At 37.2% G+C, this 15,290-nt stretch overlaps 1 protein-coding gene across 2 annotated transcripts in view; it reads right to left on the reverse strand.

The window, feature by feature from the left end:
* LOC122810872 (urea transporter 2-like) overlaps positions 1-15,290 on the reverse strand; it is a 1,000,121-nt gene that overhangs the window by 734,438 nt on the left and 250,393 nt on the right. The gene's annotated exons all lie outside the window — the stretch shown is intronic.

Here is a 15,290-nt window from a genome sequence, read left to right on the forward strand (position 1 = left end):
TCCTATAATCTTATAACCTCTATAATAAAACAGCTTTTCACACTATTTTACCCATACAAGGTACAATATATTTTAAATAAATATCTCATCACAACAATTGAATGCATCTTCTCATGTAAACATAAGTTATATTAAAACTAGATTTGTTACCTCTGAAAATTGTTCATAACCTCTGTATGCTGGATCAGACATACATTCTGTGGGCTGCTGTTCTCCCCGAGAATCCTTAATTTTCTGTAAAGCAAGAAATGTGACTGAGCAAATTCATTATATCACGCTTGTGTTATAAAGACATAGCTGAGCAAGTTATAACCTTTATTACAAAAAGCTGATAATACCATTTTACCGATAAAAGCTATACAATTGGATGAAGGAAATTATTCATAAATTTAAGGATTTTTTGTTCAGTTTCTTTTAGTGGTACTTGTCAAAATAAATTAAAGTAAAAAGTCAAGAAAGAGTAAAAAAGTTGTCTTTAAATAAACTTTGGTTCAGGTTGTTACAACTGATTCAATGGAAAACAAAGCTCATCCCTGCCCATATTTGAGCACAAACTGCATCTATGGATGGGAAGCAGAAGATTTACTGCAGGACTGTCCCCTATGCTACTAACGGTCAGAGGGAACTACTAAATGCTTTATCCCATGCATGGGTTCCCTCATATTATCTATGGTATGATCCCAGTTATTCTCACTAGGGATAACATATAATTGTTGACCATCAGATGGGTAAGGTCAATCTAACACTGAATGGGATAGGTTAATTCAAACACCAAAAGGGACATTGGCTAGGCTTAAAAGGACCTGCAAGGAGAGCTAGTCTAGTACTCACCTATAAATCTATGAATCTATAAATACTGACTTTAATGACAAATTCATCTCTTCAGAAATTATATAAATTTTAGACAAATTATTTGGATTCTGAGATTAAAAAAATGTTATGTTCTATTTACAATCATTCAATGTGTATAGTGTGCAGCGTTACTATTTTTTCCTTTTTTCTGTTTTTTCATTGCTTCCCAGAAAATGTTATATTATTTAAGTGATTTTAACTTAGCTTCATTTGACTTGAATTTATCGAAATTTGTTGAATAATAAACCTAGTATTTGCCTTTAGGTTTATCTATTTTAAATAATTTAAACAACCAATAAAATTATTTGGAAAAAATATTTCATCATAATTGAATTAATCTCATAAACATAAACTGTATTAATATTAGATTCATTACCTTAGGAAATTGTTCATAAATTCTACATGCAGGATCAGACAAACAATCTGTGGGTAGATGTTCTGCCACGGAATCCTCGGTTTCCTGTAAAGCAAGAAATATTAATGATCGACTCAGTTATATTTATACTTGTGTGACAAATAACTGAGGAAGTTTATATACATACACACACATACACACACACACACATATATATATATTTTTATTTTTTATTTTATTTTATTTTACATTTGTTGACCGAGCTAGTCTAGCTGGAGAAATTTCCATTTTCAGTAGCGGCCCGGGGAGAAAAGCTCCACAGAGTGAGATACATACAGCAAAACTATCAAAACAAAATAGACTAATGATAATAATAACAGTAATAATAATATTAGAGTTAGTAATAGGGTTTGCAATGAAAAACAAAAACTAGTAAACCCTTCAGTGTAAAGTACTACTACAGGAGTTAATTCCTATGACACACAATACTATCTACATGACATTGTACAAAATGAGAAAGAGAAGGAGGAAAAAAGAAAAAGCTCATTAGATCGTAAATAAAGGAAAGTATGTAATGAAAGTAGAGTGAAAAGAGAGTATGGGGATAGTTAGGGATTAAATGTTGAAAAAAGCAAACAATACAGATAACAGGTAGAGAAGTAGTGGGAGAGAAGAGAAGACAAATAGTGAGAAGTGTATCAAGGAGTAAGAGAGATAGTTTTATTTAGTTAGTCATAGTGAAAAGCTAATCAGGTTTACTACATGAACAAAGCCAGTGATTTTGGAAATGCAGTTTAATATTTTGTTTGAAAAGAGGCAATATATATGTGTGTGTGTGTGTGTGTGTGTGTGTGTGTGTGTGTGTGTGTGTGTGTGTGTGTGTGTGTGTGTGTGTGTATATATATATATATATATATATATATATATATATATATATATATATATATAGAAAGAGAGAAAGAGAGAGAGAGTGCATTTCAATGGCTAAATGAAATCTGTGGGCTGATGTTCTGCCCCAGAATCTGATGTTTTCTATAAAGTAAGAAATGTGAAATTTATTATATTTGTACTTGTGTTACTAAGACATAGCTCAGCGAGTTTATAACTTTTATGAAAAACAGCTACTCATACCATTTCACCCATACAATATAGAGTTAAACAATTATGCTAATTTATACCATGATCCCCCCAAAACGTGCACGCTGATTGGCCAGTGTGCCTGTTGTAAATCGAGTTATACTAATGGAAAAAGGTCCGGTCACCCGGACTTTTTTCCATTAGTATAACTTGGTTTTATAAAACACTGTCTTGCTATGTTAAATGGGTTTAACATAGCGAGACAGCTTTAAAATAAGCAACGGAGATCTCCGTTGCTTATTTTAAAGCTGTCTCGCTATGTTAAACCCATTTAACATAGCGAGGCAGTGTTTTAAAAAAAAGCAACGGAGAAAGCAAGATCTCTGTTCCTTTTTTTTAGTGTTTCGCTATGTTAAATGAGTTTAACATAGCGAGACAGTTTTAAAATAAGCAACGGAGATGTCCGTTGCTTATTTTAAAACTGCCTCGCTATGTTAAACTCATTTAACATAGGGAAACACTAAAAAAAAAGCAACGGAGATCTTGCTTTCTCCGTTGCTTTTGCCCACAGCTCTGATGTACTGCGCAGGCGCGCAGTACATCAGAACTGCCGCGGATGCCAGACATCTGCGGAAGGGCAGTAAACAGGCATTATACTATGCCATTATTTAAGAAAAGTAATAGTTTCTTTTCTTAAATAATGTCATGGTATAATAGCAATAACCCACTTCTGAGTGTGGGTAATGCTAAATTTACCCACGGTTGGCTTTGTTTGGTCCCTCGGGCTTCTCCCTCGGGACCAAACCACGCCAACCGTGGGTAAATTTAGCATTACCCACACCCAGGCGTGGGTTATTGCTATAATAGGGGGCAGCTCAGTGGTGCAATAGTTAGCATTACTGCCTCACAGAACTCAGTTTCCCAGGTTAGTTAATGGTTGTCAGGTCTTCTTTGTGGAGTCTGCATGTCCTATTTGTTCCTGTGGGTTTCTATTAGGTGCTCTGGTTTCTTCTCACATTACATGAACACTCTGTAGGCAACTGGCAAATTCCAAATTGTTATAGATGTGTGTGCAGTCATGTGAGTAGGTTCAAGATTATTTTACAGGCTTGCATCCATTGATTGCTGGGAATAAGCTACAGCTCCCATGATTCTGAACTGGATCATGTGGGTTATAGATGAGTTAGGGGTGCTCATTTAGCTTATTTATGTTGCAGAAGAAAACAGTATCATGTAATATCTATGCAAATAAAATATTTAAAGCTGACTGTATAAATGCCCCCCCCCCACACACTCACTTGAATTAGGTAATCATTTTCCATGTCAGATATCTTAGTTGTTGGATTTAAGTCCTCCAAGGTTTGTTGGATTGTATAGGATTTGATTAGATCTAGTGGGCTGCGGTGACTTTTTCTGAGGTCTGAAAGTTTTTCCCACTTGGTTTTAGTTTGTGAGTGTTAGGGTGCATTTTGTTTGAGTATATGTCCTGCGTCAGTTGATGTATGTTTTTGTTATAGATGGTTTGTAAAGTTTTCTGTATGGCCATGGTTTTGTTTTGGACAGCTTCTAGGATGCTTCTTTTTATTTTATGTATTTTTGTTGTTGATCTTTGTGCTTTTATTTTTGGCTTTGATTAGTGATGGGTATGACTTTTTACTTATTTTTATTTTATTTTTAAACTTTGCTTAGATAGGTTCAGTGGGATCATTATTTCTATAAGGCTGCTGTGTGCTGTGAAAAGCAGTTTCTCTCTTGCTTCCACACTTATGTCACCACAGAGGTCATGTCCTTAAATATTGTTATGCAATCATGAAGTAAATGTAAAAACAAAGTATAGTGCTTGAAGCCTACCATATTAGTGCTGCAGAAATGCTTATTTTATTTGTTTTTTGTTAGTTTTATCTTTGATATGTTTAGTGTGCTGTTACTTCCAGAAGCATTGTAATGATGTGTCTTAGTAGAGACCATTTTTGCAAAGAAATGTATAGTCTCATCCTATACATATAATACTGTTTCATATGGTAGTAACATCTACTTTACTATCCCACAAGGATCGTGGTATATAGCATGTCTATCTTTTCAAGTTAACAAATTTGCATTTCTGACATCGAAGAGAGAGGTGAACAAACGGTTTTATGCAAATCCATGGGACCAGATGACATCCCGGGCTGTGTACTACATGAACTACAAAATGAACTGGCACCTCACCTAAGTGTCATGTTTCATCATATCCTCACCTCAGGCTTTGTGCCCACTGAGTGGCGCACAGCTACAGGTATCCCACTCCACAAGGGGGGATCCATCTTGGATCCCAGGACCTATCGCCCCATCAGTCTGATGAGCCTGATCTGCAAGGCCATGGAATGTATTATCATGGAACTTATAAACAAAGACATTGGCAACCTTAAAACACTGGACCCCGCCCAGTTTGAATTCTTGAAGTGCCGATCTTGTCTCCTGAACCTGACTGATTTCTTCAAATCAGTCTCCAGAGCCATGGACGAGGGTAAGGCAGTCCACATAGCCTATCTGGACCTCGCCAAGGCCTTTGACACCATCCTACACTCTGGAATCATAGATAAACTTACTAAGCTGGGCATTAATCCCTACATCGATGGGTTGCCAACTGTCTTACTGACAGAACCTATACTGTAAAAGTAGCTGACTCCAAATCCAGCTCCAGACAAGTGACAAGTGGAGTACCTCAGGGTTCAGTCCTGGGACCTCTCTTGTTTGGCGTCTACTTCTCTGAAGTACAGGCCAACACTAAGGGACTCTGGCTAACAAAGTTCACAGATGACGGCAAACTGGGAGCCATTATTGAATCCCCAAATGATGTGGATACTCTACAAAAGGGCATTACAGAAACAGATGCTTGGTGCCAGAGCCATGGGCTCAAGCTTAATGCCAAGAAATGTATAGTTATCTCCTTTGGGAAAAAACATTTACCTGTGAATTACCACATAGGTGGCAGTACACTAAACACCAAAAGTGTGATAAGAGACTTAGGGATACAGGTGGACAGTGGTCTCACTTTCAATAACCACATCACCACAACAGTCTGGAAATCCTTCTAAGTGCCATACCTCATCACTAAGGACTTTTCCTCTAGAAAAAAGGAGGTCATTGTCCCACTGTACTCATCCTTCATTAGACCCATTATAGAATACAATGCCCCATTTGGTATGTACCTCTCAAGACATCTGCAACAACTGGAAAGGCTGCAGAAATACCTCACTAAAAGAATCACAGGCCTAAAGCAGATGCCCTATGCTGACCGCCTTACAAAACTCCAGCTATACTCTTTCGCATATCATCTACTCAGAGGCGATCTCTGCTTAACATAAAAGGCCATGTCAAACCCAGAGCTGTTGGACATGCTACACTTGAAGAAATCCCAACCGCTCATAGCCACATACTCCAGGGATCTAAACCTTGTCATCACAATAAACAAAACATGCTGGAGGGATAGGTTTCTGACCCAGAGACTCCCCCAACTCTGGAATAGACTGCCCATACATGTCAAGCAGAGTGCCTCTTTGGCCTTCTTCAAAAGGAACCTTGATGATTGGATGGGAGAAAGGAAATTCACCCCGGGGATCGTGTCAGTCGTCCTGCTTGACAGGGGTCCAGGGAAGTAAATAGTGTGGGAAGAAATAGCCAGGGAATTGTTATGGCTAGGCTTGTATAGGCCCTAGGGCCAATAGCCTAGTACAAACCTATGAACCTATGTGACTAGAGACATTAGCATAAGACAAATCTCTGTGTGCTTCCTCATTTATATATATAGTGGACAGGGCTTATTTTAGTATAACTGTAATCACAAGTTTAGAGAAGCACTCTTCATTATGGGCAAAAATACCTGGAATCCAGCTCATTGTGTACAGCTTTTTGGGGCTGATCACACATCTCAGTATAAGATCACACCATCAAACATAAACCATCTCATTCCCAACATACAGGCACCATCTGTGCCTGTCTTGTTGATGCATGGCAAGGCCTTCGCTGGACATTTAATTTGTAAATGCAGATATTCCCTTACTTTATATGATGTTTAATCACCTTAATAAATGTATCTGCTTATTAAAGTCAGCTGAATTCTCATTTTCACCTTGTTAGAATATTGTTATATCTTGTTAGAATATTAATCAAGTAGAACCCACATTATTTGCTATAGATATCAGTTTGCCAACAATTCACACATAAGAACTTATCCAAGGTATTTAACCCCAACCATTGTCTGATTGTGGTCTCTGAACCCCTGTTTAAATTCCCTAATTATTTTGAGTACTGAGAAAAATAAATCCTAGTTAACTTCACATCAAATAATGATTTCCTGCCTGCAAAAAGTCTTCAATCAAAAAGTAAGTAATATTCAACTCAGTTTACTTAGTTTAAGCGTCTGTTGAATAACACCCAATGTAGCTTATCAGAGTCATACCTCTAGCAAGTGTCATTTACCCGTAGCTATACAGTTATTCATCCTTGAACTGAAGCACATGGGCTGTTAACAGTTTACTAAGTTTAACCATTATCCCATTGAAGGAAATTATTTCTGTAATAAACAATCGTACCCGTGTTTCTAACTAATCTAATAAGAAGGGAACAACCCACATTCTTCCATTCTCATAATTCTCACATCCCTTTATACCTCTCAACCTCTAAGCACAAGAATCCTGGGCAAAGCCAAAAATAATTGGCAGGCAAAGGCTCAGAAATAGGGACAGTGTTAAAATATTGCTTTTAAAAACTTTTAAAGTTGATAGAATAACACATTTTGCATTAGGAAGTATTTTCTGAAGGATATGAAGTACAAAACTCAAATGTCTGTCATTATTTAGTGACTTGAGTCCTCAATAATGTACTCCAAAACTATACATTTTATGAGGAACAGAACAAAAAATACAAATGATAAATCTGTACATTATACAAAAATATGGTCAGTTCAGAAGTCTGCATTCATTATCACTTAGATTGGACTATTCAGGTCTAATTAGGTTACATTAGTCATTTATCTAGTTATTCATCAAAATTCCAAAGTTAGAATACCAAGACATTAGCTGTCTTGTTATCATATACTATTTAATATTGGTTGAAATAATCAATCCATTTTTAAAACTTATTCATATATAGAAGGAAAATAATCTCACTTCTAAATGCCTTTTCTGCATGATCATGCATTCCATAGTAATCAAGTATTGAACCTTTGTACAATTTTCTTTACACATATCAAGGCATCGCAATGGTAGCATTTGTCTGTTGCATATCTCACCACCTAGGGGTGTACCTTCAGCTCTCTTCAAGCATTCAACCTTCAAAATAATCCTTATCATCCAGAATACTATATTGTATCAGATACTTTCAGTACAATTATGTAAACAGCAAAAAACTCATTCGGGTGTCAACAAAAATCCCTCACTGCCAATAGAGGGAAACACACTTTATTAAAAAAAAAAAATGTCAAAACACCTCAAGAGTTAAACCACTGACTGAAGTTATAATTTTGCAATAAATGTGTATCAGATTTGCAACTCCCTGCAAATGTAATCATAGTCATAAAAACAGCATAATGTTTTCTTAATTTTTGTTGTTGTTTTTCTTTCGGCTTTTCCTGGTTAGGGGTTGCCACTATGGAACTCCGGTCCGCTAATGACTGGCAGTAGATTTTTATGGTGCTGAGGTGCCAGCTCGATGCCCAACCTTCAATGAAGGCACACCCATGCTATGCATGTCTTTTGAATGCCACTCGACCACGGGGAGGACATGCAGACTCCACACAGAAGGCGCTCCAGCCGAGAATCAAACGGAAGAACCTCTTGTTGTGAGGCAACAATGCTACTGCTGCACCACCGTGGCTTGTGTTTTCTTAATTTTTGTACTAACTAAAAATAAGTATCAAAAAGTGTTCAGCAGTTGTGTTTTGTTCCTTCGATCATATAACAATACAGTTTCAATGGCATGTATTTTACAACATTAGCAGGTAACTACTCAAAAGTGTAAAAGGATATGAACGATAAGTAGCATTTTAGTGCTGATTTTGTCGAGTCCTACAAGTTAAATATATGTGGTATCTTCTCCGGTGACAGTCTCTTGCCAGTCATATTGACTGTCTGAAAAGGAATGCCTACCTTGCAGTTTCATCACTATAATCCATCTTCTATAATCAAAATTTGTCAAACAATGGACAAAAAAGGTCTTCTATAACAGGTCTTATTTCAGTCTTAGTCACACTATCTGAGTTAGCCCTGCTATATCCTCTTTGCACTTTCAAACCACATACTTCATCACAGCTGTTGATTGATCTGCACATACTGTCATTCTATCCATAAAGAAAATACTCCAAGAACAAGAGAGTACATTATTTTAAACTCAGCTTTGTTTTGTCAGCATTCTCTCATTGCACAAGGGTATGAGGAAGAGGCAAAGGATTAGTGACCAATGTGGCTACATAGGAGAATGAGGCTAACAATTAAGGCAAAAGGCAGAGCATACAAGATGTGAAAAGGTGGATGATGTGATGATGAGGCACTATTTAAAAGGCTAGCAGAATGGCAACAAAGGCTAAAGCGGAAAGTGAGCTAGCAAAAGAGATCAAGATGGGAAGCACAGGCTTTCTGGATGCATAGCAGAAAGAGGAAAAGAAGGGTCAGAACTGGCTAGGCTGAGCAAAGATGGGAGGAAGATCACAGAAAACTAAGTAAAAGCAGAGGTACCAAATTAATACTTTTCCTCAGCCTTCAGAAAGGAAATCAAGGGAAATGTGACACAATAGAAGGGAGGAAAGTCAGACTGGGGATAAGAGTAGTATGGGGTTCAGAGTGAAATGGTTGCTCCTTGAGAGGATAAAATCCAAGGATCATTTGGACTGAGAGTCCTCGCAACTTTAGTCATTGTGCTGGCAGACCCTCTGTCTGAGATCTTCAATAGATCACTGGCTAGAGTAGAAATGCCAAGGGTCTGCAGGATAGTAGCTGTGGTACCCTTGTACAAGCAAACAGAAAACATCTAGGGAACTACAGGCCTGTTAGCTTAAGAGCAGTGGAGAAAAACCTGATGAGAGTGTTGACAGCATTTCCATAGGATGTCAGCCAAAAAGGGTTTAAAGCCAGAAGGAAATGGTAGTCATACATGAGTCAAGTTTATGACTGGGCTACAGGAGAACCACCTGGCAGGGAAGTACTAGTAGATATGGTCCACCTAGACTTCATCAGGGCCTTAACTCTGTCCCACACAATAGAATGAAATGAAAACTGCAGGGATTATGAGAAAGCCCAAGTCTGAGGAAATGGACAGCTACATGGATGAATGGTAAGACACAGAAGGTTGTGATGAGGGATAATTTCAGGAATTCAGGGGAATAACTGGTAGAGTACAACAGGGGTATATTCTGGGTCCAGTACTCCTCAGTGCTTTTGTTTCAAGCATATTAGAAGGGATAGAAAAAAAGGCTTATCCTCCTTCCTAATAACACAAAGACAGATGCAGCAGTGGAGGATGAGGGATAAAGACTAGCGAATACTTTGGGAAGGCTGAACAAATGGGAAGAAAGGTGGCAGCTGAGGCTCATTTCAAACAAATACAGAATGCTATACTTGGACCACAACAGCCCTGTTATGAGGTATCAACTGGGGAGTTGACTGATGTCAGTGGACTTAGGGTGTTGATCACAAATGGACTGAACCACTGGAAACAAAATTAGAGGACAATGACAGCAACAAATAGAATGCTAAGTGTATTCTCAGAAGGCCTGATTCCAGAAAATAAGCAATGATTCTATTACACAGGGCCTTGGTCAGACCATACTTAGACTACTGCATGCAGTTTTGGAGGCCATATAAGGAAAAGGAGATCATGATATGTTAAGGAATTCAGAGAAAAACAATTAGCACATTTCACGGGATGGTAGGGAGGGAATATGACAAATGACTAGATGAGTTAGAGCTCCTATGACATGAAACCAGATGAAGTGGGTAGATACGAAGTGTTGGGAACATTCCAAACAAGAAGGATAGAGGGAGAAAGTGGCAAAACAGGCAGCAGATTGGAGAGAATAGCTACTTCTTGGAATTTCAAAATACTTTTTTGACAGTTTGTGGAACCATGTAGTGGACACTTTGATATGGCTGGTGGAAAAAGAATGCAAGGAATCATTCAGTAGGGCATGAGATAGATAGAAAGGGAAGTGTGGGATCATAAAGAAAGAGCAGACTGAATAGATGTATCTTCTCCTTCCATCATTAGGTAGATGATCAATGCACTACATAGGATCATAGGTGTGTACCAGACTAACAACCACAAGGGCCTTTTTAAACCTAGCCATGCATCCTAAATCTCTGACAAGTTCTGGTAACCTTGATAAGTGAAAGCAGGGGCCTGGGAGATGAAACATTTACAAGCTGCCTGTGTCTATTAGAGACACTTACAGTATTTACCCACTTAGGTTGTATTTTAGTGGGTAAACTATGCCATTATACAATGACCCCCATTAATATTCAAAAAGCGTGCATGCTGATTGGTCAGCGTGCACGTTGTAAATCAGAGTTATAGTAATGGAAAAAGGTCCGGTCGCCCGGACTTTTTCCATTACTATAACTCTTTTTTTTTTTTTACAGCAATGGAGAATGCAAGATCTCCATTGCTTCACACTGTCTCGCTATGTTAAACTCATTTAACATAGCGAGACAGCATTAAAAAAAGCAACAGAGATTCTCCATTGCTTTTTTTCATGCTGTCTCACTATGTTAAACTTGTTTAACATAGCAAGACAGTTTGTAAAAAGCAACGGAGATCTTGCTTTCTCCGTTGCTTTTTACAAACTGTTTAAACTGTTAATCCCATTTAACATAGCGAGACAGCTTTAAAAAGCAACGGCTCCGTTGCTTTTTTTAAAGCTGTCTCGCTATGTTAAACCCAATTAACATAGCGAAACAGTTTGTAAAAAGCAACGGAGATCTTGCTTTCTCCATTGCTTTTGCCCACAGCTCTGATGTACTGCATAGGCATACACATGCGCAGTACATCAGAACTGCCGCTGTGGAAGGGCAGCAAGGAGGCATTATACAATGCCATTATTTAGGAAAATTATTTTTTTTCTTAAATAACGTCATTGTATAATAGCAATAACCCACTTCTGGGTGTAGGTAATGCTGGATTTACCCACAGTTGGCTTTGTTTGGTCACTCGGGCTTTGTCCTCATGACCAAACCACACCAACCGTGGGTAAATCCAGCATTACCCACACCCAGGCATGGGTTATTGCTATATTCATGCATAAATTCTGCTTTACTGATTGATATGGATTATAAGTAAAATAAATTGCAAATTAAGGCACATTTTCCACATAAAATACATAACGTTAGCTGTATGCACTAAATATTACAGTCACTCTCATTTTATGTGTTTACACAAATGATTTAAAAATTACAAACCACAAATTAGCCTATTCTACCTCAAAAATAGGGAAGTTAAATAGTTCTCCACTTTCTTAATATAGTCTCTAATGCTAGTAATAATTGATCCGCTACATAAAGAGATAACTCCTGTTCCCTTCCTGTTGTAATATTTGATAATATGAATAAATATTTACAAATGAAACCAGAACAAAAAAGCTCACTGAGATCCAGGGTTATCAATCTAATTTTTCTTAATAGTTTTAATTAAAGAACATAATTTTCTATACCATTAAAATCTTTACTTAGTGATCTGCACCATGACTACTGTTGAGATGTATACATTGCAACTATCCACAAGGATTATAAAGCAACCTTCAGAGAAAATGTCTGTCCACACATAGCTCTCAATGAATCAGAGGCAAATCTAGAAAGAATCAGGGACACTTTAAAAATATTGGTACTGTTAGCTTCAGACATTGACAGAATAACATAATGTGAATTAATATACATTTTCTGAAGTAAAAGAAGTCTATAACTCAAATTATTGTCATTTTGAGAGGGACTAAGAGGGAGAAAGCTAACATTTGAGTCAAAATAATGGACAGGCCTGAAAATCAGGGACAGTTGATACATATGCCAGTTATTTTGAAATCTGGAATATGTTAAGTTGTTTCAGGAGGATCTTAAGTTAAAATGTTATTAGAATTTTGTTTGAATAGAGATAGCAAGTAACACTGTTTTCAAATGAAAGGCTGTTCTTGTCTAAGTAATTCTGAACCTAAAGTTGTCATTAAGCTTCCATTCTGATTAATTTGTACATCACCAGGAGGACTTTAAATTGCCTCACAATGGAACAATGAAGTAAGTATTCAAAGAGCAAGCTTCCCACTACGTAGCTGAAATATATGGAATAGCAGTGATAAGTGTTGTGATCAGGCAGGGTTAAGTGCTAAGACCAGGCAGGGGCAAGTGTTGTGACCTGGATTGCTTTTTTTTTTTGTCTGTTAACCTTAGCTACACTCCCAGGAGTGTGGAATAATATAATGGTGACAGCTACAAAACTGGTGGATTTTCTGATTATGAAAAGAAATAAAAAGTGCTTTAGGAATAAATACATATGCTTAGCAACTGGTTCAAAGTAAATTATGATAAATGGCATCACTGAATGTGCAACAAATAACTGAAAATATAATTTAAACATTGTTTCTTTCAGTTGGTGAACATGTTAAAAATGACAAAATTACTTAGCTGTTAGAGTTATTGTTTGTGTAGCCACTGGTAGCATACTGCTACAGCAATTAACAAAAATAGTGAATAACAAAGAAAAGGTTTTGTGTTGCTAATTAGTCAAAATACTTATTTCTATATTACTGCTGTTTAATGTATCCATCTAAAATCTTGACCTCCTTACAGAGTCTAGATTATCGAAAGCTGATAAGAGCAAATGTTCTTTGATCAACCTGTAAACGTCAAACGCACTAAATAGCAAAGACACAGAACAGTGATTTTTTTTTTCCCAGGAAAAAAATTGCTGGGCCGTTTTTGGGAGTTTGCCATTTCCTCCAGTGTGGTGCAATCTTGGAGTTGGTATATTTAAGTAGGGGGGTATGGGGGGAGTGAAGCCCCCACTTTATGTTGTATTTCCATTTGTTTTTGTTTTTTTTTTTTGTTTTTTGTTTTTTGTTTTTTGCGGAACAGCGATTTGTTTTTCCTGGGAAAAAATCACTGTTCTGTCTCTTCACTATTTAGTGTATTCAATATTTAGGGGTCGATTGAAGCACATTCACTCTTATCAGCTTTTAATAAAGTAATATAGACCTGATTAAAAGTACCTTGTGTTACAGATGAAAATGCATGCATTTATCTGTCAGCTAGTTGAAAGTTCTTAGTTTCATAGTAAACATATGGACAAAGGACCATCTGGAATCTTAGCCAAGACACACCTTTGAAGGGAGAGTATATTAGATACCTCTCCTTAGAAGATTATTTCCACATTCAGGAATGTACAGTCCCCCATATGATCATCATGTCTAGTTCTGAAAGTGGATAAAATGTTTCTTTGTTTGATATGCTGAAAGAGTTTATTCCCAGGGAAGGAAATGCATTGAGATATGAACTTGTCATGCAAGCAGGTGTTATTGACATGGCAGGGGATGTCTGTGTCATGAAGGTTAGACAAACCACTGGTTCCACAAAGGTGAAAGAGTTTGAAAAGGGTAGGGATTTTCAGTGCTGATAGATCTAAACAGAGATCAACTCCTCAGGAGCCTATTTGAAACATAGTATAGGAGTAAGACTTCTAATATGTTTGGGGTACTTTAGATTGTGTAGTCCAGAAATCTTGTTCAGGAACCACTGTGAACTTTCACACTGGTCAAGATGCTTTGCGATGTATATTCCAAAAGGGTATTTATTAAAAGATAGGTTTAATGACAGAAGAGTTGTGGAGGACCAAGACTTTACAGATCAGCTGAGTAAGGCTGAGGAGCTTCCTAACAACAACAGAGGCATGGCAATGAAAATAAACATTGTTATCAACATAAATACATAAGTCTTGAATAACTGTATCTGTTTGAGAAGGTATTACGAATGTGGTAAGAGGTGGTAACTATACTGCATTGTTTGTTTGTTGTCATTAATGGTGACACCAGACACAAGACAAATGTTTGCAGTCATCAGCAAACATAGTTAGCCACAGTCCCTTGCCATCTGCTGTAACTTCTGAGAAATAGATGTCAAACAGCAGGGGCTCAGGACATTCCCCTGTAGACCTTCCTGCTAATGGTCCTGTGGGTGGAAGATGCACCCCTCCCTTAACAGTTATGAGTGTTATCAAAAATCCAATTGACTATCCAGTGGATTATTTATGGGTTTACATTGCTGGGGCAGAGTTTGTCTATGATACCAGCATTTATGATTATGTCAAAGCCCTGGCAACATCTAAGTAAGCAGTAAAGACTGTGAGACTCATGTCCAGTTCTAAGTAGACCCTTTTAAAGAGGCAGACTAGGTTAAATAAACATGACCTGTTTTTTTTTTTTTTTTACAAATCTGCACTGCAGGACTGGTATATAGATTGGTGGTAGCAAGTGGAGGTTCCCTTACTGAAGCCACAGCCATTTACCTTGATTACTTGCTGAAACCTCTAGCAGAAAAGAATAAGTCATACATAAGATATTCAATGGATATTCTGAAGAAAATAAAAAACATTACAGTGGAAGCTGACAGTATTTTAACTATTAAAGTAGAATCCTTGTACACAGTGCTCCCTCACAATTACTGTATAACAGCAGCTATGGAGTCTTTTAAGAAACATAATCAGGGTACACAGGCACAGCTGCAAAAGTTAAGCAAACTCATTAATCTTGTACTGGATTTTAATTTCTTTACCTTCAATGGCAAACACTAAAACAAAAAACTAGTATAGCAATGGGGGCATGCCAGACTAGGTTAAATAAACATGATCTGTTTTTTTTTTTTTTTTTTTTTTTTAAATCTGCACTGCAGGACTGGTAGGTAATCTATGTCATGGTTTATCAGCCCAGCAATTATGCACTCCATATGTTTACAGATGATAACTTGTAAGGCTAATAGGAATATGGTTTCTATGGTCT

The sequence above is a fragment of the Protopterus annectens genome, chromosome 1.part1 (genome assembly GCF_019279795.1).
Source record: "Protopterus annectens isolate FY-2018-M chromosome 1.part1, PAN1.0, whole genome shotgun sequence".
Classification (NCBI taxonomy): domain Eukaryota; kingdom Metazoa; phylum Chordata; order Ceratodontiformes; family Protopteridae; genus Protopterus; species Protopterus annectens.